The sequence below is a fragment of the Dermacentor silvarum genome, chromosome 10, assembly GCF_013339745.2.
Source record: "Dermacentor silvarum isolate Dsil-2018 chromosome 10, BIME_Dsil_1.4, whole genome shotgun sequence".
NCBI classification, from domain to species: Eukaryota; Metazoa; Arthropoda; class Arachnida; order Ixodida; family Ixodidae; genus Dermacentor; species Dermacentor silvarum.
In genome coordinates, this window is record NC_051163.1 from 12,385,980 (window position 1) to 12,410,529 (window position 24,550).

Below are 24,550 nucleotides of genomic sequence, written 5' to 3' on the forward strand. Positions count from 1 at the left end.
CTACCACGTGCCTCATAATCAGATCGTGGTCTGGACTCGTAAAGCCCCATAATTTAGTTTTAAATCAGTGTGGTACCCACAGGCAGGTTGGCTATTGCAAGCTATGTGCTGGAAATCGTTTCCAGCTGAGCGTCTTCACGGAGATACATCAGGAAACGTCCAACAGACTTGTGTCATACAGTATAAGTATAAAAGGCGTGAGAAGCCCTTTCAAAATGTGTTCACCCGCCGCTGTGGCGCAATGGCATTGGCGTTCTGCACGTAACCAATAGGTCACGGGTTTGGTTCCCAATCGAGGTGGTAGTATTTATAGGGGTGCTGAATGCAAGAACACTCGGGTGCTTACAAGTAGGTGCAGGTTAGGGTTGCATGAAGAAAATAATAAGTCGAGATAGATTAAAATTTTGAATATTATAGATTTATGCAAGAACAAATTAGTCATTCCGAGAACCGAGCTGTTATTACGCGAGCACACGGCGAAAACGAAAACTCGGAGTAAGACGTCAGCATTGGCTAATCCACTGAGAGCGGCAGAGAGAGAGAGAGAGAGAAAGGTCACGTAGGCTTAAGGTAACTCTTCCGTTTCCGCGTGGGTGATTAAAATTGCGGACCAGCAGTGGGAACTTCGGTGGCAGTTTTCTACGCAACAAAAGAATATACTGGCAGACACAAAACGATGATAGGTATCTAGACGAATAAGCTATCGATATAGCTGTGCGTAATATTGTCATCTAATGTCCAATTAAAAAATGCCAAGTTGGTGAAATTATTTCGGAACTTTTAATTCCATACGTGGTCCCTCATACCCCGCTTTGCAGTTTTGGTACGTTAAGTCACACGACTGAACTTGTTGTAAACATCAGAAAACCGATTTTGTAGAGACGCTCGTTTCAGGTTTTCATCTCCTCAAACTTTCAGTTCCTTTTTTTTTTCGGCACTTTTGCGTGACCCGAATGTTTAGTGTTGTTTGACAACTAGTGCGAAAGGTTTCGCAGCTTCAGTTATAGCATGCGTCTTCTTAAGCAGCGCGCCTAATTGGAACTACTTCCATAAACATAGATAGAAGGGGATTTTTAAGAAGAGAGAAACGAACTTCATGCAGTTGATAGCGCGTAGATTTAAGCTCTCGTTGCTGTTGGGATCAAATACACACACCCGCAAGCAAAAGTGCGCAGACCACAGGTCCGCCTAAAAAGCCGAATTTATTCGTAATTCGAACGCACAAATCGAAAATGACGGGTGCACTGGAAACTTCGCAATGCCAAGTTCGGGCCACGGTCCTCAATTTAAAGTCGCATTTATAGGCGCAGAAGAAAATCAGCTTTATCTAGCGAACTTTCGGTTGGCTTTCAAGTTATGGTGTCATTACAGTTATATATAATAGTAGCTTCACTAAGTATTATATCTCTAGGTCAGCACCGCCATCAGAAGAGCCATGAAAGACCAATCGCTTCGAATAAAAAGAGGACAATCGACATCTACACAAATCGCGAAAGGCAGACACGAAAAACAAAGGAACCGAGAAGAGAAATGCCTTTTGAAGTATATTTTCCTTACGCCGTTGAGTTGTCAACTGCGGGTAATCTTTTCGTGTCCGTGCCGGCAATGATCACTTTCCGTACTGTCTCGCAATTCAGAATCGCGGCAGGGTCACTCCTGAAACACGGGGGGGAAGTGAAGAACCAAGGAAGAGGAATTGATGGGAAGGAAAAGGAGACATACTCCGGCTGTCATCTTTCGATATCGGGGCTGTACAGAAAGTTCAAGTGGAATACAATATAAGAGGGAGAGGAAGACAAAGAAGAAAAAGGAGCAGAAGAAAAAGTTGGAAACGAAGTAGATGAATGACGTGCTGTCCTAGCCAGAAGTGTGCAGTTTACTGTTGAGATTAAACCGGCATTTGGTGGCACCCGCAGTGGTGGCTGAGTGGCTATGGGTTCCTACTACTAAGCAAAAGGTCGCGGGTCTGATTACTAGTCTCAGAGGCCGCATTTCAATGGGGTCGAAATGCAAAAACGAAACCTCATGTACTTTTAGATTCATGTCGGGCTTCAAGAAGTCCAGCCGGTCAAAATTGAGCTATTATACACCTCCCCTACGGATTTTCTTTTAGATGGAAAAGCCAGTGATGTAATTTGAAGCGTTTGATGGCCAGAGCTCGCGCTACGCAATTAAAGTACTGACGTACTTTACTGTGTTGTGGGCTTTCCTTTCGAAGGCAAATTGAGAAAGTCTGGGCTTCGTGTATGGGCTCACAGTAAGCTGCTTCACATATTGACAGACTCGTGCTTTTTACGAAGCCCGTATACACACTTCTGTAGACGAACGTGTAGTTAACCCAATCTGTGGTTTGGTTGTGAGTAAGCCACGGAATACGTATCCACATATGAAATGATGTACACAACTGCTGACAAGAACTGTAAGGCTATAAATCATCAGGCTTTTCGTAGACATTATATAGGCTTGCCATTATAAAGTAAAGATGAGCAGACTTATGGAACTTGCAAATAAACCTTTGCGAGGATTTTTGTTGGGCCGACAGATTTAGGGGGTTTATTAGCATGTCACAAATATATTGGTGTAGCGTCCTATAGGTTACAGCGCCTATAATCGGGAAGAAAAAAAATAATTCGGCAGAGACACTTAAGTCGGCTTACGTGTGGCAATGCCAAATAATTTTAGTGCTTTGGTGAAATGTTTTTTTTTTCTGCGCGTTCCTTGTCGGCGCAAGCTCTCGCCTGCGTTTAAACTACGCCTCGGTGAGGCCAAATGAAAATACGCCAAGCGTCTCAACACGGTCGCTTGCCCGCGAGGAGTCCATAACTCGAAGGACCACTCAGCACCACCTCCTTCCTACCCATTGGCAGTGCCGTCATGCGCCCACTGATGCACGTACTGGGCCGCACGTTTAGTCAGCCAGACGACTGCGACGTGACGTGCGCAATGACGCACGCACTAGGCAGACGATTCTGGTTGACTAAATGTCAACCAGAATCGTGGAGCCGCCGTGGCAGCGGGGAAGCGTGCTCGTCTCGCGCCCCCCGGAGGCCAGGGTTCGACTCCCACCCGGAAAAGGACGCAAGCCCCCTCCCCAGTGTCCCTCCAGAGCGTTGCGAGTGACTGGAAAGCTTCCTTTCCTTTGCCCTCACTTGCGCGAGATCACCGGCTCACTCTCCCACGCTTTCACTCCGACAAACAGCATACGGCACGCGGTGATGATTTTACCGCCCTTGGACTTCATAGGGAACCTCACAGCGACATCCACAGCGACGGCAGAAATGTGCCTGGAGTGCCCATATAATTGTTATCGCAATAATAATATTTAAAACTCACATGCACAGCGCACGAATAAAAGGGACATGAAAGAAGAAAAAAAGGACCCACCGCTCAACCTGTCTTGTCTGTCTGTCCCGTGATTCTCCCGCAGTTTTTTTTTTTTGTCATAAATGGGGGCCAAAAGCTCAATTTTACACCAGTTCAAGACGTGCCAGACACGTCTGAAACGCTTTTGATTGTACATACATTAGAAGTTTGAATCATGTATGTAGTGTGTTTTACTAAAATGAGTTCGAAGGTAGATGTGCAGCTTGGTGTGTGCTCTGGGTGTGAATACGTCGTCGTGTGTCAGGTTCACGCGTTTCATTGGTTTTCGCTATGTTTTACATCAGGCACACTGTTGCAGTGACTGGATAGCTGATTTCCAGGTATGCTAGACATGCAATGAGTGAGGTTCTCGTACCAAATGCTCCTGTAGACAGCGCTCACATGGAGTCCACGTTATGTTACTTGATAAAAGTGACTGAAGTACTGAAAATTCTAAATTTATTCTGCAACTGTAAGGTTGTAATAAATGTTAAGGTGCAATAAACGTGTAGCAAAAAATTGTACAGAAAATATAATTGCCGCCTGCAGAAGGGGCTATTCTCTTGTTGCCGCCATTTGATTTTTGTTTGTTTGCCTGTGTGGTGCTGAAAGAGAGCGACAGACGTGTTTGGGGTTCGGTCACCACTTTTCCAGCAAGGTGTGCCCTTAATATACATTGATTTTTGTACAAGGGAGGTTCATATAAGGATTCGACTGCTTTGTTTTTCTTGCGGCTGATTTTAGCCTCCTTTAGAAGTCACATCTCACCCTAGGCTTGCTAAAAGACTGTAATTTTTCACCTAAATCCTGAAATATGCCAATAACCTATTTACAAGTTTGCCGGAGGATGCCAAGATGTATATAATAATAAAAAATCCGACAGATCCCACGCCCTGTGGGAATCAATGTTATGCGAAGCAGTGTGCGGGGAGCCTACCAAGTTCACGAAGCGACCATGAGAGCACCAAGACGTGGGTGGCTCTTTCATGACCTCCATGACACGCTTTTCATGACATGAATGTCATGAGTCCTCAGGAGTTCCTTTAGCTACACCTAAGAGACCTTAAGGCGAAAGCCTTAGTCATGCTCATGACTAGGACTTCGACCATCAACCTTTAGCGTTTTCCTTCGCTTTGTACCACATCTGAACCGATTCCATTGCTTTTTGAGCGTTAACCTGTTTTCGCTGAGTCATTATCATTTTTGCTGAATCATATTCATGAATAGGCCTCCTACTACAATCCTTTAGTGTTTCCTTCAGTTAGTACCCACGTCCGAACCCATTTCAGTTGTTTGTGTGTTAATCTTTTTTTGCTGAGTCATGCTCATGACTATGACTTCTACCATCATCCTTTAGCGTTTCCTTCACTTGGTACCAACGTGAGAACTCATTCCATTGGTTTTTGAGTGTTATTCTTTTTTCACAGAGTCATAGTCATTTTTCCTCAGTCATGGTCATGACTGGCTTCTACCACCATCCTTTATTGTTTCTTTCACTTAGTACCCATGTCCGAACCCATTTCAGTGGTTTAAGTGTCACTCTTTTTTTGCCGAGTCATTGTCATTTCTGCTCAGTCATGCTCATGCCTATGACTTCTACCATCATCCTTTAGTCTTTCCTTCACTTAGTACGCACGTCAGAACCCATTTGGGTGGTTTTTGAGTGTTAATCTTTTTTCGCTGAGTCATTGTCATTTTTGCTGTGTCATGCTCATGACTATGGCTTCTACCCCCATCCTTTAGTGTTTCCGTCACTCAATACCCACGTCCGAATCCATTTGAGTGGTTTTTGAGTGTTATTTTCTTTTGGCGAGTCATCGTCACACGCATGTCATGACGTTCATGTCATTACTTAACATTTATGTTCGTCATACACTTTTGTCATACAATGCCAATTTGGTACCTACCAAGTTAAGGAAACGACAATGAGAGCACCAAGACGTAGGGAGCTGTTTCATGACCTACATATCATGATATTCAAGTCATGGCCTATCATTTATGTTTGTCATACTCTTATCATGGTATGCCAATTTTGGTAAATACCAAGTTAACGATACGAAAATGAGAGCACCAAGACGTATGCGCCTAGATAGATAGATAGATAGATAGATAGATAGATAGATAGATAGATAGATAGATAGATAGATAGATAGATAGATAGATAGATAGATAGACAGATAGACAGATAGATAGATAGGTAGGTAGATAGATAGATACTGTCAAAGTGGCAAATGTTCGCCAAGAAATGCTTCGCATTTAATAGTTCTTCCTTCTATCTACAGCTTATATTCAACTACTTGTATGCATTGCAAATTCTGTCAATAATTAGATCGAGATGGTAGATTATGACCAAAAAATCACCAGCCCTTCCCCGGTCGATAAAATGGGTGTAAGCGAAGCTTGTCGTGTATCTGACCTTCGTGGTGATTTTCTTTCTTTCTTTCTCTCTATCATTCTTTCTCTCTCTCTTTATTTTTTGTCCCTGGTACGTTCAATTGAGCTTGGACCCTTTCTGCATTATCATCAGGAGCGGCCCACTTATCAGCGTGACACCGCCACCACTTGTGAGACGGTTTCGCCAGCTCTTGCCGTACTCTGGCAACGTTATAGAGTACGGCTCTTGCCGTACTCTGCCTGTGCTGGAAGCCCGCCCAAGGAAACTTCCTGTTTTGCTTGTTTTCGTATAAAGAATAATAAATTATGGGGTTTTACGTGCCAAAACCACGATCTGATTTGATCGTGAGGCACGCCGTTGGATTATGAGGCACGCCGTTGATTATGAGGCAGCCGGAAGTTTGGACCACCTGGGGTTCTTTAACGCGCACCTAAATCTAAGTACACGGGTGTTTTCGCATTTCGCCCCCATCGAAATGCGGCTGCCGTGGCCGGGATTCGATCCCGCGAGCTCGTGCTCAGCAGCCCAAGGTCACCATAGCCACTGAGCAACCACGGTGGGTAGTTTTCGTATGCGTTGCTGACCGCCGCTGCTTGGCTTGCGATGTTTACGGAGGACAGAATGATTCAGATGAAACGCTTGCGACTCTGACATTGCTGTGTAGTGCCAGGATGTAGCCTGCGATCCCGCACTAATGTGCTCTCGCAAGTGAAAACGTTCAGTTTTCCGAAAGATGATGGCAAAAAGAGCGCCTGGATTGCGGCGATCAGGCGGGGCAACTGGATGCCCACGAAGAAATTGCGGATTTGTTCTGCCCACTTCATTCAAGGCAAGCAAAGCTTAATGTAATCAAGCATATATGTGTGTTGCTGGGACGTTAATCCGAAGCCCCAATTGCTAGAGTTTTCAACAGATTTTCAGCCTCAGCCGCAGTCGTCAAGAACAATGCAACGCTTGCTCGACTGACCGAAGTAGATAGCAAAGGATGAAAGCCGAAAATATATCATAAATTTATTCTTTGTGGTAGAAGTCTCATCTGTTAAACACTAGGGACACCAATGCAGCCGCGCCCGAATTGCATCGTCGCGCTAGTCTACGTCGCGGTGATTCTTTGTTATCAATGAGAGCTACGCTGCTGCTCCGTCAGGCAGCGCGATGATGCGATTTTGTTGTTTCTGCTGGTGGGCATCGCCGCACTCAAGTCGATGAAGCTTTTGTCTTTAACATGCACTGTAGACGTAGGCGGATTACCATTAGGATTCGACGCATGAATAGTGCACTCATGAGTACACCAGAATAGTTCCCGCGACCCAGCCGGCGTGACAACTTTACGTAATGAGTTCGCGACGCATTGCTTCAGTCACCTGGGACGCATGAGATCGTGATGGAGCCTGATGACCCGGATCGAATTTATCAATCGCGATTAGCATTTTTCTTCAGTCTGAGCAAAGGAGGTAATAGCAATCGAGGAATTCTATCCAGAGTGGGCTCGATCGCGATCGCAAGTGCCCCTGACACCGGCATAATTATAAGCGTTTTATCCGTATGCGGTGTGCCTTGACCGCGCTGTTGTACGCGGCCACTAGCCCATTTTAGGCAGCTTAATATACGCGTAATTGAGCCGACATTCCATTTATGCAACACGTCATTCTGCCCAGAATTCTACCCTTTCTTATGAAAAAAAAAACGGGTGTCCAGTGTTAAGCAGACTTTTTTGTGGTGTTCTCAGTATGAAGCTAACCTTTAGTTGTGACTCTAATGAAATGAAACACGCATTATCAGACTTGTCCTGCTCTTTTATTTGAAATTTTCTTTTTCTTTAGCAAATTTGTTATAGGATTATTGTTTTGCAACTTTAGCTCGTCCATCGCTTGCCATTATGACCTGGCATGTTGTCACTGTTTCAAGACATTACAATCTTACACATCATGCCCTTCCACTGATATTTTGAAGTAGAAAATAAATAAATGAATCAACTAATGGGCATCTCTTCAGTCATAGTCAGCCTCAACAAATTACTTACACTTGGAGTATTTCCATAAAAACTTTCTGAGCATGTCTGATATCCTGTAAAAATACAATGTATTGTTTCTCTTTTCAGGTGAGCCGTCATCTGAGGCTACTCATCCTGACTACGTTCCAGCTGTATTCACATACAGGGCAGAGCAGAACACCAAACAAAAGATGTCAAGATACCAGCGTGGTAAAAAGCGTGCTATCACAACAGTCGGATGAACCTGACCAAAGTGACCCTGAGGAAGCCCTCAGTTGCCTGTGAATGTGATGAAAACGAGACAGGAACTTGCACTTTTGAGACCCAGACTGAGCTCACAATGAAAGATGTGTCGAGCTACATGGCAGAAAATGCAGCATTATAAGAACGTCAGGTTTCTTTAGAGCAGCAGTTAGCTGCTGCTAGGAAAAAAAATGGAGATGGAAAACAAACATCAAACATTGAATATATCAAAAAACACCCGGGATAAAGTCATGCAATCAGACAAGACAAAAACTTCACACAGGTATTGTATCTGCAGATATGTTTAATGCTGTGTTGCATCTGGTGCTGTCCATATGGCAACCGAATGGTAAAATAAGTCTTGATGCCGAGCAGCAGCTGATTCTAGTACTGATGCGACTGCGTATATAGGGCTGCTTACGCAAGACCTTGTATGTCGGTTTGGTATTTCACCGTGCTCCGTGAGGGTGATATTTCATTCATGGATAGATGTCCTAGCGGAGAACCCCAAGAAGGTCATTATCTGGCCATCTAGACAATCACTGCGAGCACACCGACCAGCATGCATTTCAGGACCCACTGTTCGATAATGTCAGAGGTGTGATTTACAGCACTGAGGCATTTAAACAGAGGCCAACAGCCATGAGTGCCCGAAGCCAGACGTTCTCTAGCTATAAGCACCCCAATACAATTAAGCTACTTGTTGTAATATCTCCTTCGGGCGCCATCACATTCATTTCAAAAGCTTGGGGTGGCCGGACATCTGACAGGGTAGTGGACTGTTAGAAAAAGCAGAAGGAGATGTATTGCCTGTTGACCGAGGCTTTCGGTGTGAAGAAATGTTTGGCGTGCGAGGAGCAACATTACTAATACCATCACTAACAAAGAGACGTGCGCTGCTACCCGGAGCTGAGGTCACAATGTCAAGAAAGCTATCAAGTGTCCGAATTCATGTTGAGAGGGCGATACGCAGGCTGAAAGTATTTAGAGTGTTTCAGACTGTGCTGCTTGTTAGTTTTATTAAGAGAGCAGGAGATCATGGTTTTCGCAACTATCGACAAGCTTGTAGTCATATGAAGTGCCCTTGTCAACCTTCAGCCTCCTATTACTAGTGATCATAAGGACAATGACGTACATGAGTGATTTATGTACCTAAGTGATCGACATGTGTGAACATAACTGCTCTCTTCTATTTGCATCCATTTCTTTGTGCTGCTTTAGCATTGTAACTTCTTGCAACACTCTGTACTTGAAATGTGTATGTGGTATGCATTACTGTCAATGCAGAAGGTTGTCTGGTTCAAGGGGTTTACTGTCCCACTGCAACACTGTGCCTGTAATAGATTGTATAACAGAGAGCTGCAAAATAATTTGAACAACCCAGGCTTTTTTAATGCGCGCCTCAATATAGTACACAAGCATTTGTCCATTTTGCTCGTAAGTGCAGTCGCTGTAGTCAAGAGGGGAGACCTTGTAGAAGCACCAAATGCAAAGAAAATGTGGTTTCACAGTTTATTTGTTATCACAGTACATTCGGATGAGTAGAAAAGTGCCTAATTCAATCTGTTTATTTGTTGCACTTCGCTGTATGGTAATGACATAGATGGTTTGTATTGCTGCAGAAGATGAATGTGGTAATGCAATTGTTGCTGGGCATTTATTGCAATAAAAATATCATTCCTTGAAGGTACTTTTACACTTTGCATACGCCCATGATTTTGGAGTGCGCTTGAGTTTTATGCACTTCAGATGGAAAGCAGCACTGCAGACTGAACATTCAACGACACCACCAGATCTAGTGCCTTTGAATTCGCATGTTGTTTTTGCCATTTATATTTGTTTGCAGATCCTCTTAGACTGCGATTCGGAGAATATGGGGTTGAAAAAGAATGTGGTTGATTTCTGTAGCACAGCTGCCCAAAATGTTTCGTCAAAGAAAAAAAAAGACCCCTATTGTTAAGCATTCCCCTGTAAACACAACAAAGTATGCTTTACGGAGCCCAGAAGCAGCCATCTGGGCTTGTACCTGGGCACAGCAAGCATGGACCATGCTTCAGCTTTAGGCTATCGTCTAAATAGGCCAGTCTGTTAAAGTTTGTTGTAGATGAATTGCCTTTCATAGATGCAGGGCACTTAACCTTCAGTACAGCTTTTTCACAGCAGGTGCAAGATATTAGAGCGTCAGGTGAGGCTGCTATTAATGTTAGGATGGATAGTTGGGCCTGTTGGTTAAGCATGATCAGAAGTGAAGGCACGAAAACGACGGCGGACGAAGAGAGAGCACACACACACACAGGGCGCCCTCTGTGTGTGTGTGCGTGCGTGCGTGCGTGCGTGCTGTGTGGTGCGTGTGTGCGTGCGTGTGTGTGTGTGTGTGTGTGTGTGTGTGTGTGTGTGTGTGTGTGTGTGTGTGTGTGTGGTGTGTGTGTGTGTGTGTGTGTGTGTGTGTGTGTGTGTGTGTGTGTGTGTGTGTGTGTGTGTGTGTGTGTGTGTGTGTGTGTGTGGTGTGTGTGTGTGTGTGTGTGTGTGTGTGTGTGTGTGTGTGTGTGTGTGTGTGTGTGTGTGTGTGTGTGTGTGTGTGTGGTGTGTGTGTGTGTGTGTGTGTGTGTGTGTGTGTGTGTGTGTGTGTGTGTGTGTGTGTGTGTGTGTGTGTGTGTGTGTGTGTGTGTGTGTGTGTGTGTGTGTGTGTGTGTGTGTGTGTGTGTGTGTGTGTGTGTGTGTGTGTGTGTGTGTGTGTGTGTGTGTGTGTGTGTGTGTGTGTGTGTGTGTTTAAGGTTCTTAACGGTTTCTTTGTTGCGAAATTGTTGCGAGTTTTATTCCCATAGGAGGAATAAAATGGCATTCAGCTTCGCTGTGTTAAAAGTATATTTAAATGTTGTTGCAGAGAAAAAGAACGCTGACGGAGAGTTAGGTGAAGTAAGGTGTATATAATGAAAATATTGCATGATTTGCTGAGTGCGCGTCGGCTAACATCGTTCGCAGCTTCCAGACAGAAAAAGTACCATTACTGCCACCACTTATTCTCATTGTTCACTGCTGTCGCCTACTTCATCACCGGCTGTCCCGACCGCGGAAGTGCGCGAGCACTTTGCAAGCTGGTTCGCAAGTTAAATGAATAGCGGTTAAGCAGATGGCGTCGTTTAATGCACCGGATGGAAACTTAACTGCAATACTTAACTGCGTATTACTAAGATAAGGAAGAAAAAGCAACAAATTCGCCTGCGCAGTGAAAGGTAGCGGTTGCATAAAAATTGCGGATACATTTACGTTTCACCAGCTATGTAGGCTGAATCTTCAGTGCTGGTAATAAAGAGTAAATGAACGTACTTTAGCTGCAAATGGAGATCCTACTGGAACACTGCCTATATCTGAACTGCAGCGCTTTCTCGCTATGTGCTTACTTTCTCGTCATTCTCCTATCAATTATCAGGATACCTTCGGTTTCTGCTCAACCGCTGCTAAAATGCAGAGGTTATATATTTTCCAATAACATTTATGTGATATGTAGTTTCAGAGAGTCCCTGCGAATTAATAAAACACTTTGAATGTTTCAGCTTTCCTGTACCCATCAGCGGAAAGAATTCCAATACATTTGACTTGCTCTTTCATGGAATGCCGGCATCATCACAGTGGCATTGCGGCCAGAAAGTCATGAACAAAAAGGAAATTACGTACGTACCTTTCACAGAGCAAAAACTCTGTGAAAGGTACGTAATTTCCTTTTTGTTCATGGGTAATTCCTCTTTGTTCATGTTTTGGGTAATGGCAAAATGATCATGGCATGCAAAACGCAGCATTTTATAGACCGATCAGCTTCTTCGAAGTTTTCTCCATTTCCATTTCACTCTCAGGCACGTCGTCATGTTATCGAAACGCAAATATCCTATTTAGAACAAAGAAATAATATTTGAATAAATCTGTATTCGTGTGTTGAATAATCAGCGCTCGTGTTTGTCCTTATCTTGCATGCTTCGTGCTTTCTTTTACGTTTCTTTCCGTACTTCAATGCTTCGCATTAGAGAAATTACTGTACCTCTCTGTAGGTTTGCAGAAAGCTAAAGAAAAACACCTCTGCGCATGGAGCAGTACTCGTCTTATGGTATCGTTACGGTGAATCCAAACAAGTGCCGCTCTTGTCAATTAAGGATTGAAAGAGAAGGCGCAATAGAAATAATGGCACAGTCGTCACGACGTGTATCACTCATCGGCGGCGCAGAGGAGATTCTCGCCACGCAACTACATATTGTCATTTTTTTTCATCTCCACCAGTCAACAAAGGTCGAACGATTGATCCGACAGAAGTCGCCTTCGCGGCGGGAACCATTCACGAAAAGCCAAACTTCGCCGTCGCCGCGTCATTGCTCCGGCGATATACGCTACCATTGAGTCGCGTCTTAGAAAGAGAGACCGCAGGAGTTTCCTTCGAAGTAAATATGCAAACTTAGGTTATGAACTAAACTTTTTTTTTTTCGGAGAGGCGCCGAGCATAAGCAGCTGGTTCCACGAACGGTTTCAATCAACGCATGCCACACTACGCTTATGTTGAAGCGGCGTAATGCGTATACGAGTACGTACATTGCTAAAGGCCGAAACGAAGGCGCCCGCCGTTCTTTTTTTTTTTTTTTTCAGCGCACTCCTCGGATTGGCTATATAGCATAGCGGCCCACTGGAAGCAGCGAACATTCATTCCAGCCTTTGGTCGCCGTTTCGAACGGTCTTGGGCTTCACGCGGTTTGCGTGGGCTCTCGAAAATGCGCGTTGCGAAGACGAGTTCTCTTTTCAGGACAATGAAAAAAAACGGGACCATCACGTTTGCGCGAGAGCCCGCTCCTTTCCGGCCTCGTATAGATAAGGCTCACGCTTTCGGCTAAACGAGAACCGTGGGAGTCCGAGAAGTGGGCGTAAAGTGGAGCCGTTCGAAATTCGTGCTGCTCGCGAGTGCGAGAGTAAAGGATACAGTTATTTTCGAAATTGGACGAACTTTGCTGCGGTGGCAAAACTCTCGTGTGACCAAGCGAGCCTACATTTATACCTTCATAAAACACCTTCCAATGCAACAAATTCTCGTTTCCATTCTTTTTTTTTTTCGTGAAGAGACAGCGAAAAGCAGAAAGAAATGTAGAGAAGCTAGGTGGGGATCTAACCTTAGCAAAATCTTTTCTTGGGTGAGTCGGTTCATAAAGAAGCCGTAAGCAATATAGCGCAAGAAAATGACAAATAAAGTAAACATGCACAAAAACACAGTAACCAGAACGGGCACTAATCTTCTATTTTCGCTCTCTGGCATTTACTTCTTCGACCTAATCTTGTTTGCTGCTCAACGCGGAAAAATAGAAAGAAATGAAGGAAGGAGAGGCTTTACTCTGCTTTGTGGGCGCAGTGTGCGACATAAGCCCATCTGTAAAACGCGAAGCACGGCTTACAGAGCACGCCGTGCAAATCTTCGCAGGGGCTATAGGAACTATAGTAGTGCACGTTCAGAAGGCGCAAGGTTGTTCGGACTATCGAGCGCTGAGCAAACCGTCTGTATGATTCTATTCTTAAGCTTGGGCAGTGTTTTCTTGGCCACGTTCGCGAAATTCTGGAGGCGTGCGCGTGGAAGCGATCAGTATACTACCGGCGGAGTTGAAAATGAGCGCTCGAATAAACGAAACTGCACTAAATATTGAGGCATCACGTTGTTCGTTTTACCATATATGACTATTGATGAAAAAATTTAGAAAGTTATTTATTTATTTATTCATTCATTCATTTATTCATTTAAACATACCTTACAGGCTTGTAGAGGCATACTGTAAGGGAGGGGGGCATGTACAACTAATGCCATGGCAGCTTATATTACAAAACATATTGAAATTGGGCAGCTATAATGTGTAGGCTTGGGACGAGGTCGCACACTTTAATATTTCAGGGTACATTGTTGAATATAAATGGGCACGAACAAATGAACTAGACACACGAAGCGCTGACGACGTGATGTCCGATTCCAACGTCATGCACAATTCTGTTAAAAGATGTCTCAGACTGAGTTGCTGAAAGATCGAGTTTCAGCATGAAGTTGTCATTGCCACCCGTCATTCTCTTACTTTCTTTCGTTTTCGATTTCAGCTGGTTATCACTGTTGTCAAGCTGTCACCTGAAGCGGTCTCCCTTCTGTTCGCGGTTACGGTGCAACTCGTTGCCAGCTGTGAGCCCGAATAACAAGAGACCTTGCCACAACGAAATAACGCTTATTCAATAAAATTTGAAATTAAGATGTACTCGGAACAGTGTTCAGACAACCGCTAATAAAACGCACAGACAGCAATCCTTCACCTCGGCGCGGCACACGCCTCCCGCACACACGCTTGCTGCAGCGTTGGCCCGCCAGCCTCCCCGATTACTGCTTCCGTCGCTGCAATACGAGTTCCTATCGCTGCGCATGCGTGATTAAGCGTGCTCCGTTGAATGAAGGATCAGCCACAATCGTAGGTGATGCGTCACAAGCGTGCTACGGAAGGCGCCGGCACGCGTGCTTCTTGACATACCGATCCCGACGCGCTCGGCGCAAGACAGCTCTACAATGGGCCTCTTCGATTATCCGTTCTTGACAGTCCCGGACTGCCCGAGACAGTGCTTTCAGCCAATGAGCGTTGCGTATGCAGTCTTTCGGACAGTCCGGGACTGTCAGAGACGGATAATCGAAGAGGCCCAGTGTCGTATATAGCAAAGCAGGTAGACGCGTAGCGAATACTGTCGATTCGCGGATGTGCGCAAGCACCAGCGATTTTTAAGAGCGCAGCTGTTTAAGCTCTTGGTTGCGCCGGGTCGTGCAAACAAACACTGCTCCTGGCGATGACGTCACACCACGTTGCTCAGCAACCACCTCGCGGAGCGGCGTGTGCATCGCCTCCTCTCGTGCACATGTTGCCGACACGGAGCATGCGCGCGGCGCGCGTTGCTCAGGAGAGAGAGAAAATGAAAGCGAGAAAGAGAGAAAAAAATTACACTATCTTCCCGTAGGGGAACCCTGAGTAATATGCGAAGCAGCCATGGGGTCGACTCAAGGTAGTTTTATCAGCTGTATAAACTTGGACATGCAGCAGCACCAGCAACGCGCAGAACAGCTGTCGACGCCGTCGGCGTTTTGCCCGCGTTCGCACCGAACGCGCGCGGCGTCGGGGACTGTTGCCGGTGCCTCTGGGGCGCCTACCGTCGCGTCTCTAACCTAAGCTGCTTCGCATTATCGCGCGCGGAGCCGCAGGTGTTGCCTATCGTTGCGCAATCCGGAGAGAAGGAATGCCGAGAGGAGAGATGAAACAAGGAGACGAGGGGGAGGACGATGTGCATGCGCAGTAGGGGTGTGGACGCCGCACGGCGGAGGGAGGGAGAGAGGGAGGGAGGGAGTGACGTAGCCCCGACCATAAGAGGCTTCGCATCTAAAAGTAATTGTAGCAGCACCAACGAGGCAACGCGCAGAGCTGCTGCCGACGCCATCCGCGTTTCACCGCGCTCGCGCCGAGCGCGCGCGTGTCCGTGACTGCAGCAGGCAACCAGCCAAGCCCCGGCAAGTGTGGAGGTGCAGCTTGGGCGTGACATCACCAGGGAGATAACGCTCGGAGCCGCCGCGACGGCGGCAGAACTATCATTGACTCTGTGGCGAATACATGTAGCCTTGATACGGGATGCCCAAAGAAGATCCGGACACCCGAAGAAGAAGCCGCTCATCTTGAAGCGTGTCGCGCGGCCAAGCGAGAATCTGCGCGCCGGCGGCGAGCCGATTCGGAATGCCATGCCTAGCAGTACTTAGCATTTTCTAGGAAAACTTTGCTAAGCATAGTAAAACCTGGAAGAAGCAAGGTCGATCCCCAGCTGCGCTGTTTGCTGCAGCCTTGCACCACTAGTGCAAGCTGCCCTTATTTTTTTAACACGAAAGTGTTTTATGCCGGGGTCCACCAAGACTTCACTGACGTATTTCCGTCACGGAAATACGTCATAGAACATAATACAAAGAAAGAAACCAGAAGAAAAAGTTCCACAAACATGCAAAATTTGGAAATCGAACCCACGACCTCTCGGTCCGCGACGATAGATCGCCGAGCGTTTAACCCATTGCGCCACAAACGCATTTGCAGAGAGCTACACAGACGCGCGTTATATATCTAACACTCCTCCGTGTACCCGCGCTCTTGCTCGGGGCGGTGCCGCCGCCTACGAGCAGAAAAGAGAAGTACTGCATTATGACACTAACGCGCACCGACAGTGAACGCTTCGGTGGTCTCAGCACTACGACGCCTCGATGCCAGCATTCGAAGGGACGCTGGCATCAAGAAGCACTACCAACGCCACCTAGGTGGCGTTGGTAGTGGCGTTCACCGTACTCAGCACAGCGGAGCGTGGCCTCCGCAATTAGCTCTGAAAATGTTTCTGAAGTTGATCGCGGAGGCTGCAATTACGACGCGCTGTACGCGCTGATTTGACTCGGTGACGATTCAGTTACGTGCTTTGTCTTGCGCGTTGTATTAGTGTGTCAGTTACGTGCTTCGTCTTTCGCGTTGTGCTAGCGTGTGCAGCGTAGTGCAGCTTCCATATGCACGACGGTTGCTCATGGTCATCGACGTTGGTCATCAACCACATTTTTTTTATTAGTGTACCTTCAAGACCCAGAGGGCGTTACAGAGGGGTGGGTACAATGCAAATACAAAAGAAAACAGTAACAGGAATTCAAAGTAAAAAAAAAAAAAACTTTGGTTTGCAGTTCCACCAGAAGGTGTTCGGTAACTGCAGGCTTGGACAACGCTTAGGCCTCAGTGGCAGCGATGGAGGGGGGAAGGTGATTCCACACTCTACTTGTCTTAGGAAGAAAAGCAGGTAAAGAGAGATTAGTGCGGCTCAAAGGAATGGCTACGTTATTAGGGTGGTCAACACGTGATGAAAAGTAAGCAGGTTGTGAGTTGAATTCCTGTCGAAGTACTTGATTATGAAAGAAAGTTTTATGAAAAAGCAAGAGACGGGAAATCGTTCTTCTCATTACCAGGTCTGGAAGGTGAAGAGTGGATTTTATCAAGGTGATAAAAAAGCGCTGGATTGTACGGTGACGTTCGCATAAATAGTGGACGCACTTGATCCATGAGTTCAGATTCGACGACTGACATGTGTACTCGTCGCCATCACTGTGACTTGAGTATTTCCTTGTCTTTCTAACGACAAGTTATAACTCAATGTTTTCGCAGTGCTTGGTTCTTCACTGTACTGTAACGCGACGCTATAATACCAGGTGTTACTGCGAAGTTCTTTAGTATTTTTTTAAAAGTTATCTGCGGCAGTTAGCACAATTATAACTCTTGAGCTTGATTGCCCAAACAGGTGGACATTAATCGAAATGTATAACCGACTAATTAACAAATAATAACTATGAAAGCTTTAAACTAATTACTTTTCAGCACATATTACAATTCACAAATTGTAGCCTGGGCGTTCGAATGGTAGATCTAATACAAACTATTATTCAGAATGACACCAGTTTCGAGATATTAATTAAATTAAATTCTGAGGTTTTACGTGCCACAACCACGATGTGATTATGAGGGACGCCATAGTGGGGGAGTCCGGAAATTTCGACCGACTGGGGATCTTTAACGAGCTCCGAAATGCACGGGACACCGGTCTTCTTGCATTTCGCCCCCATCGAAATGCGGCCGCCGTGGCCAGGATTTGATCCCGTGACCTCGTGCATAGCAACGCAACACCATAGCCCCTAAGCAACCGTGGCGGGTGAGATATAACTCCCGAACTTTGGGAAAAAATACATTAGTGGTGAAGTTACTTTGTGCTTCCATGCATAAAACGGCGCTTTGTTATAAAAAAGTTGGAGGACAGTGCATATCAAAAGCAAGTTTGATTGTGCATACCTCGAAAATGATGCCATCCACATAATTTTTTTCAAGTGGATTTGCCTTGCAGTCCCACAAGCTACGATTTGTAAATCGCAGTATGTGACGTAAGGTAACTGGTTAAAACCTAATTAGGGATTTTTGTTAATTATGTATGCTTTTGATTATGCGCTTCGATTTCTCATGAGAATAATGTCTGCCTCTTCGAGTAGACCAGCTCATGGACTAGAACTGTGCTATCTGCCACGGATAATTTTTATAAATTACCTTAATTATTCACAGAAACACCTGGTATATCGATCAACTTAGTCGAACAAGGGGTGTATCAGGCTGTAGGCAACGCTTCGACAAGTTCGAAAAGTCGACTTGTCGAGATGTTTAGCCTAAGACATCCTTTGTTCAACGTCTGTTCATCAATTTCAAGTTCCCCCGTTCATCTATGTTTTATTTGGAAGTAGTTATTATGCTTTTGATTAGCTCCACCGACCATTATCAGCAATTTTGAATGCACATTTTAGCGGAAAAAAGGTGCTGCCAATGGGAAAAGAAGTCTACGCTGCCTAGAAAAATCTCCGATAAAAACATCGATAGTTATCTACGTCACCAACAGCTTCATGCTGCTGCACTGCATTGCATAGCATTACTCGCTCTGTTGGAACTTGTCGCTGGTTTTCATCTTTGCCGTCCTGCACCGGCTTTTAATCTTGCTTCGTTCACCCATCAACTTCGTCGATAAAGTTTAAAACATTTCTACTATTTTCCAATTCTGGTCGAGGCTATGAATGTAATCAATGTTTCGTAAACACGGCCTTGCCTGCTTGTCCAATGGAAGTAAGCGCCAAGCTGAAAACAAAAATAGCAAAGACAAGAGCGAAACATTCATGAGGAAATTATTACGCGCTTAGTTAGGAAGCTCGAGGGAAAAACTTGATCGATGTATACCAGCTCTTCCTGGGAGCATAGTCGCGGACCAAGTTTATCAGAGGCACGTAGCCGCATGTCTCTAAAACACAGTGGCAATCAATTTCTTTGGGTGAAATTTGTACTTGTGCAGTCATTATGTGGTTGACCTGAACGGACGTACACTAGTTGAAATATTATGATTAAGAGAAATGACGAAGAACACTTTAAAAGAAAGAAAACCAATGTTACAGGTTTCTTTAGAGTTTTGTTCACGGGGATTGGGCTTTCTAAGCTGTTGCAGTCTCTTGTGGTTTATTAGTTTGCTTTTCTTCAATAATTGTGCAATTCGGTAAACATGAAAGATCGGGTTGTTCATTTTGTTTTACTATGCGTCTTGAGATATTTGCCAAGTACTCACAGAAATATGTATTCGTCTTGTAAGTCCCCGGTAAGAATAGGTACGCTGTCGGAGCTTACATAAAGACACTAAAGGACATTGCGAAGGCAGTGTCAATTCTTAAGCTATGTATATATTACTTTATCTATAGTGCGGTGGACTTTGATCGACGTGGGGAACCTCGTACGTTGTTATATCATGAATATAGAAGCATTTATTAGCTCAATTTATTCTTGTGAAGAATGCGATGAAGATTTAGAACACCTTCTATAAGAAAAGGACAATAAAGAGTACAAAGGTACTAATGATGCATACGAGCTCTTCTATGTGTCCCCGTTCATAACTGAGTGCGTTTTGTTGTCGTGGATAAATCTTACACTGCAACAATTTTTAATAATCCTTCGCCAGCTAGCCCAGGGTAAGGCTATTCCAAATAAATTCTCACTTGGGCGCCAAAGCTACTTCTTTATGAATTTGTTTCGCTCCAGCCTCTACTACTGCGCAGCAGAGTTTTGTGATTTTTTTTAATGATACAAATTGAAAGCAGTTAGAGGTTGGCGCCGTTAGTGGCCTCGACTAACCCTCGTCGGAATGCAGACAAAACAATACAGACAAAATCACCGAAAAACAGTGAATATATTTCAAGAAACCAAAAACATGATCATTTCCATGCACGTGTGAAGGAAGGGGCAGTACGAGCACAAGCACAGGCATATTCACGTACGACACTTACGTTTAGAAATGAGCTGCACTACTGACAAGAGCTTCGAGAACACGCACAGAAGTTTGCAGTTTTGTTGACGAAACAACCAAAGCAACAGTGCGGCTTTGTCCTGTCGTGCGCAAAGCAGCTGTTAGAGACATAGCATGTAATAGGCCTTTGCATGACGGGCATGTGGAGTTCACCAATTACCGCCACGGTAGAAAGGATAAGTAGTTGTCGCTCGTGACGAGTATCCCTGATTACGGGAAGAGAACGGATGGTATAGTTACACTAACCTAAACGTAATCTTCTTTACTGCGGTGTTTCTGTACTAACATGAAAAACATAACGAAGGTGAACCTAAGAGAAACTGTGGGTCCAGTTAGTGCTATCAATGTGCAGACGAGCGCGCTTATTCCTAGAAAGTAATATAAGTACCTTGAGAAAGTTCTGGCTTAGACTGAAGCTGTCGCTGGCGCGTGCTCAAATGTTCAGAGCTCCACAAACAAGAATAAGAGCAGTGCGACTTAGGCCCGTATTCTGAAAAACTCCTTACTAAGGCGTCATCACTGAGGCCTTCCTTGGTGCTCCCTTAAGTTAAGGTAGCGCTGGAGCGACCTTCGTTCCGCCTTGCCTCGCTCCTTGCACTAAAAGGGCACTTCTCTGCAGTACTCTGTAAACTCATCTGCCGACAGATGACATTAAAAGCATCGCGGCTATTATGCGGCTACGGTGCCGCGGCCTACGCGCCGCCGCGGTGAGCTGAAAAAAAAATGGCGGTCAGTGGTTCGTTCACTGACAGCAATTTTGAAAATTTTGTTTAATCCGTGCTAAGAGCAACTGACATTGTGTACTGGGAGGTGTACCGCTATCCGTCACCTTCAGCGAGAAACCTGTGAGATCGGTTGAACCCTCTAAAAATGTACAACGATGAAGAATTTCGGTCACGATATCGCTTCCCCAAGCAGTCTGTTGTACCAATACTGAAGGAACTGCGGTTCAACAAAATTGATGATAAAAGAGGAGAGCCTATTCCGCCTGCGTTAAAGCACCTCATCACACTCCGGTTCTACGCAACCCGCGCGATGCAGACGGTTGTTGGTGACCTTGTGAACGTGTCGCAGCCATCTGTGAGCAGGAGCATCTGGGAGGTGACGCAAGCAATTTGCGTGCGCCTACCGAGAAGTGCAGAAGCGAAGTCCGTCAAGACAATATTTTATAATATCGCTGGCCTTCCGGACGTCACCGGCTGCATCGACTGCATGCACTCGCAAATCACCAGTCCCGGAGGAGACAACGCAGAAGTGTACAAGCACCGAAAAGGCCTGTTCTCGATAAATGTGCAGGTAAGTTGTGGGCGTTTCATTTTTCACTTGTTTTCAAGGAATACCTCGATGTTTGACGCCCGCGTTCTTCTACACGTTGGTGACATGTCCACGTAACTAAAATTGCTATTGCACGATGAGTAGCTGTGTGTACCGTGTATATCACAAGTTTAATTGAACGGCTACTACAATACGTTTTTCTAGGTAAGTTGGCCCAGACAAAAAGAAACACTGCAGATGGGCGCTGGCGCACACGTCTGTCCTGTGTATCAATTTACTGTCGTGTATTCGTGTCATTTTAACGTGTAAGCTGCTTATAGCTCAAGTGCTGCATGTCACCCTGATCATGAGAAGAAAATTTACAGAATAAAATAGGGTTGGAGTGCATACGGCCATGCAATGCCAAATCCTGACTGGAAGCTTACCTCTGTCGTTGAAAAAAAAAGTGTACAATCATTGCGTTCTACCAGTGCTAACATATGGGGCAGAAATTTGGAGGTTATAAAAGAAACTCGAGAAGAAGTTAAGGACCGCACAAAGAGCGATGGAACGAAAAATGTCGGGCCTAACGTTAAGAGACAAGAAGAGAGTGGTGTGGTCAGTTAGTGGTCTAACTGACATTAAGAGAAAAAAAATGTAGCCGGGCAGGCCACGTAATGCGTAGGACGGATAACCGGTGGACCATTAGAGTTACAGAATGGATACCAAGAGAAGGGAAGCGCAATCGAAAACGGCAGAAAACTAGGTGGGGTGATGAAGTTAGAAAATTAGCAGGCGCAAGTAGGAATCAGGCTAATTGGAGATCGTTGGGAGAGGCGTATGTCCTGCTGTGGACATAAACATAGACTGATGATGAGGATGATGATGATGATGATGATGAATGTATGTTACAAATGTTTTCATCAGTCTGTGTTGAAGTTTTATTGTGTGCAGAGGTGCGCAGTATTTCTGAAATCACATTTTTTTTTCTTTTTTTTTTCCTGTTCCAAGCTGTCACAGGGCCCGAGCTGCAGTTCTTTGACGTTGTTCCAGGTTGGCCTGGTTCTGTTCACAACAGCCAAATTTGTGAAAACAGTCGTGTGATGACATTGTTCGAGCAGAGAACTGTGTCTGGCATGCTTCTGGGAGGCCAGGGATATGCCTGTTTGTCGTACCTCATGCCACCCCTGAAAAGCCCCAGACAGCTGCAGAAAAAAGGAAGGATGCATATTTAATTTCATCACCTCTATTGATACTGTGTAGTTTGGCAGTTTACGTGTACCTAATAGTGAGTGTCATAGACAACATGCAGCACTTGAATTAAAGGATATAAAGCTAAAAAAAGTTTTTTGTGCACGAAACAGTGCAGCTGGAAAGTCTGCCCTTTGTTACATGCTGCTAAAGAGCTGCCATGCACTTTATGTGGTGTCATAACGCACTTCTTAACATCCAGTTTTGATGGGAATGTACGTCAGATGTGTGTATAGAACAAGTTCGAATAATTAAGCTCATCTGTGGCCTGACAGGCCGACTGATTTATCTGAACTAATTCTGCTGTAACTTTGTGTACTTTTGTGCAGATACAACAACAGCCAATTCAAAACGAGGAACTCAATAGAGAGAGCATTTAGAGTTTGGAAGAGGCAGTTTGGCTGCCTGAAGACAAAGCTTCGAACAAAAAAGGAGAGCACATGTGCAATAATAACAGCATGTGCAGCACTTCACAACGTGGCGTCTAAATTGCGTGATTTGCGGTTGAATGGCGATGAAGAAGAAGACGCAAGTGAACCAGGGCCTGCACCAGCTGACACTCCTCGTGGCAACCATCTGCTAAAGGCGGCTCATTGAGAGACACTTTTCGAGCACTACAGCTCACCAGCGTAGGGACACAGACTGAGCAAAGGCCAAAGGTCCACACCATTATAACTTGATGACACCACTAGTGTGTTATTACAGCACGTGCAAACGTTCGTCGTCTTATGTAATCTGTATGCCCTGTTTCCTTTCTATGAATGTTTAGTAATGGCTCAAATGCAATCATTACGCTAAAAACTGTAACAACTTGTTTATTGAGGGCTACTCTTTGCCTCATCACCAGCCAGCTGCTTGGCAAGAACTTCCGCTCTCATTGAGGAGACCTTCAGTTTAGCCCCCAGAACTCTAATTGCATCCCGGGCAAAGAACTTCTTTTCTTCTCCTCGTCAGCATATTGCAGTCTTTTCCATCCATGTTCCTCTTCCATCATTCTCATTCTGGCTTTGTGCTCTGTGGCTCTTTGGTACCTTTCATCCTGCAACGCTTGCAGCCGGGATTCCCGTTCAGTGGATAGCGTCTGCTGCAACAGCACATGCCCGCTAACCGCTGTTTCTTGAGATGCTGACTGGGTTGCAGTGCACTGAATCTGCTGGGAGGCTTGCTCTGTGGGTTGCGCAGGCTCAGAGGAGCCCTCAGTTGGGTCGGCAGGTAATGGGGATCTTAAATTCGCAGAATCCATGTACAGATAGTCGGTGCTGCTTAGTTCCAGGGCACGATATGCAAAAATAAAAATACATGTATACAAAACACGCAGACAATTATCTAGTCTGCTACTATCTAGTGCTCTGTCATACCATGAAATAAAAATTGCTTGAATACCAGTGCCCGCTGTTTGTGCTTTATTTGGCCATCTCATGTGCTTCCAGATGACGATAATTATCGTACTCATAGAAGAACAGCAGGCCATGGAGAATGTGGTAGTGCCTTATTTCAAGGTCCTTTGTACACAAGAAAATAGCGGAGCCTGCACATTTCCTCTTGCAATTCGATCTCATTGTGGTCTGTATAATACTAGTACATTCAAGAGCCTAGAAAACCTCAAGTGCACAAGGCTGCATATGGTTGGGTTAATTAAGAGTATTATTATGACACTGTGGCTTATTTGTTACAAAGAAATGACATTTTTAAACAGCCACATCTATCTACATGTTGATATGGTGTACCGTGTTTGAGGCAGTATCTAAGTAAGATGAAATTTCAGTAAGTGGTGAGTGATCTCACTGTTCGTATGCATAACACTGCTTGGTATCGGTTTTACAGCATTAGAAAACATACACATACTGGGCACAAAGATAACCAAGGATTAAGAGCTTCTGCACACTTCTGCGTGTATTTGTGTTTGGGTTCTAAAGGTGTTACCAAGATGTGTTGCCAAGTCTGCATATATAGATCAGCTTAGCTGATACGCATAATAGTGCCGACATCACAATGAATAACAGTGCTATGCAAACAAACATGACACAGCGCATCTCCCCTCGCCCTGCTTACATGTTTGCTTTTTTATTTACTTAACACCGTGACGACAGCAGATCCCACGCACTGTGGGAATCGGTGAAAGAGAG